Genomic DNA, 3,226 nt, shown 5'->3' on the forward strand with positions numbered 1-3,226 from the left:
GGTTAAATTGCATTCAACAGCTTCTTGCTCCTGGTTCATTCATGTTGAGTTCTTGGTTGTGTTTCTATTCACCATGCTCATGACCATTGATTCTAGTGTTTGGTCTATATACGTTGTAGTTCATGGCACATCTTGATCCTTTCTAAGTCCTTTGTTTCATGATTATCATTGAAGTGTCACTCATGATTAGTTCAGTCAATGTCATAATATCCATTTCACTCTATTCCAATACATGTTCAAGATCCATTTATTCATATAAAATAACTTCTAATTCATTTCAAAAGCCATTCAGTTCAAATACCAATCCAAGTTCATTCAAATGAGGAAATGCCATACATGATCAAAAAAGGTTCATTACATGGAAAAAATACAAAGAAAGGTGTGTTGACCAATTGTAGACTTTTTGGTCAATAGTTGACTTTTTAGTCAACAATTGACTTTTTGGTCAACTTTGACCAAATTCAACTCAAACCCTTCTCATCCTAGAATCCAAGTCCTAATTCTACTTTTGAGGTTGATATTTCATTCTTGGCCTTTGAGCTTTCCATGTGTTCACGATGCTTCAACTTCAAGTTTGGTCATTTGGTAGTGTGCTTTGATCAACCACCATTACCGTATGCAGTCATGACCTACAAGGGAGACCAAAGTCGTTCAACAGCTTCACACAGGGCTTGGCATCCACAGTTATCAAGCAATGTAAGAGGCTGAGGTACTTTGCCACTTTGCTGACCAAGTTGTCACAACACCTAGCAAAAACATTGAACCATAAGTCAAAATCATAACAGAACCATGGTCATGATACCAGGAATTAGTGCACAAAATTACAAGCTAATCCTGAAGTGGTATCTGCCTTTAGAAGAGAGAAAAGAGAACAAACCATGAGATTAACTGATAAGTATTTTAGAATTTGCTTTGCATCTAAGGTGAAGGCGAGCGTTATTGTAACGGAAGCCAGCCAAGTCCAGAAAGGAATTGTTGATTTGGTTGTTAAACAAAGCTTGCAATCGGAGCGGAATCGGAAAATTGCATGAAAGTGAAAAGGAATTCCGGGAAAGCAAATTACACTTCCAAACATGCTCCCCTGTTTTGTGAAATATGGTTTATCTATAAAGGCAGACATATTTGGACAAGAGAGGCTTCTGAAAAACCATGTTCTTTGTCTTCAGGCACTCAACCTGAAATCGCAGCAACTGAAAGCTTGAGATTTAGATCTTCTCAAAATGGTAAGAACGAATTACCCCATGCAGAATATCTTCAACCAAATTCTGCTAGAACTACGGTATGTTCTAGAATTAGGAGCTTGAATCTGGGTGAAATCATAGAAACTGAAGCCACGAATTCATCCAAATCGTCTCGTGGTAGCAGTTATTGTTCTCCGCAAAATTCTGTTGGGGTTTATCAAGATGCATATTTAGAGGGCATGGAAGAAAGAATTACCAGTCAACTCATTGAAACCGAAAGAGAAGTTGAGGCAGCAACAGATGAGTCCTTTGCAGAACTATTAAACCGCGGGAGGTTGGAAATCGAAGCCATGGAAGCCATTTAGAAGGTCAAATTGTTTGAATCTGCCCATGCCCATGAGGTGGAGCTCAGGAAGGAGGCTGAGGATGCACTTAGAGTTACCGTAACAGAACAACAAAAGCTCTTAGAAGAGAGTGAAAATATTTCCGGAGAGCTGCAAATGACCATGAGAAATGTGGCCCTACTAAATAGTCGTGCTAAGGAAGCAACCCATAGGCGATATGGAGCTGCACACGGGCTCTTGCTAATTCAAACATCAATATCAACCTTGTGGCGGGAAAGACAGCAGATTAGGAGACAGAAAATGGAAGCCCTCCGCTGGCTGGAATGGTGGAAAAGTCGTGGGTAAATCGGAGCAGCACATTACAACGGGGTCATTGGATTCGCTGAAGAACTGCCTGAGTTAGCAGAGTTTTCATTATCAGATATTGAAAATGCTACATGTAATTTTGCCAAGAGCTTTAAAATTGCGCAAGGTGGATTTGGTATTATATATAAGAGGGAAATGTTGGGTAGAATTGTTGCTATAAAGAAGTTCCATCAACATAATGTGCAAGGACCAGCAGAGTTTCATCGAGAGGTTCAAATTCTTAGCAGTCTCCAACATCCACCAGCATACTTGAGTTAGCTGCAGCAACTTGCAACATCAGCAATTAATAAGTCAGCAAATCAATATATCAATTATACACTAACGGTTGGGAAACAATGTCACAGGGTTACAGCCGCAACAGGTCCTTAGACCTCTATCTTCCAGTTGAAGCATGCAGACAAGGTAGCACTCACATTGTTGTTGAAGAAGTGAAGAAAAAGATTGCTGATTTACTTACAGAATGCGAATAATGGTGAGACAGTTGCAGCCTGTAGGTGTATACATGAGTTGAGAGTTGCATTCTTCCATCACAGAGTTGTGAAAAAGTCTCTGGTACTTGCAATACAGATTCCTTCATCAGAACCTCTACTATTGAAGCTATTAGAAAAGCAGCAAAAGAAGGACTGATTAGTTCCAGCCTAGATGATCTCGCTCTTGATATTCCATCAACTAAAGCCATGTTTCAGTCGTTTGTCCCCAAGGCAATCTCTGAAGGATGGCTTGATGCCTCCTTTACCATACCAATGGTGAAAATGGGGAATTCCAAGTTTAAGATGAGAGGGTGAGGAAGTACGTAAAGGAAGCTGCGACTGTAATTCATGAGTATTGTCTCTCTGATGACATTCCTAAATTTATTCATAGTCTAGAGGATCTTGGAGCACCTGAGTATAATTCATTATTTTAAAGAGGAGATACAACATTGGATATGTTGGATGCTTCCATTGAGCTTTCACTTTTTTAGCCCGGGCTGTGATTGATGATGTTCGTGCCCCATTGAATTTGGATGAAACCAGCAGCAACAACAACGGTTATACAACACCATTGGCTTCACTCAGAACAAGCATCACCATGGCAAGCTCATTCTATCCTAAACATGCGTATCCATAACACCATTCCTCATCAATAATGCACAACAAGGTTAGAAGCATCGTGTGGTAGCAAGCAAAACAAAGGGTAAAATGTCCAACGCATACATAACCACACATACCAGATCAATGCATAGTGACCAGAGTTGGAACATTTAACTTGAGCTAAGTCATATAGACCAAGAACCCCACTGCAACTTCAAAGCTACCTGCAACCAATGGAGATCCAGTGGAATCATGTGAAGTCAAG

General features: G+C 40.1%; 1 pseudogene; it reads left to right on the top strand.

Moving 5' to 3' along the window:
* Positions 1-624: 624 nt before the first annotated feature.
* On the top strand, positions 625-2,149 carry LOC127129569 (U-box domain-containing protein 33-like; annotated as a pseudogene).
* The last annotated feature ends 1,077 nt before the right edge of the window (positions 2,150-3,226 follow it).

This window comes from Lathyrus oleraceus, chromosome 3, assembly GCF_024323335.1.
Source record: "Lathyrus oleraceus cultivar Zhongwan6 chromosome 3, CAAS_Psat_ZW6_1.0, whole genome shotgun sequence".
Lineage (NCBI taxonomy): Eukaryota > Viridiplantae > Streptophyta > Magnoliopsida > Fabales > Fabaceae > Lathyrus > Lathyrus oleraceus.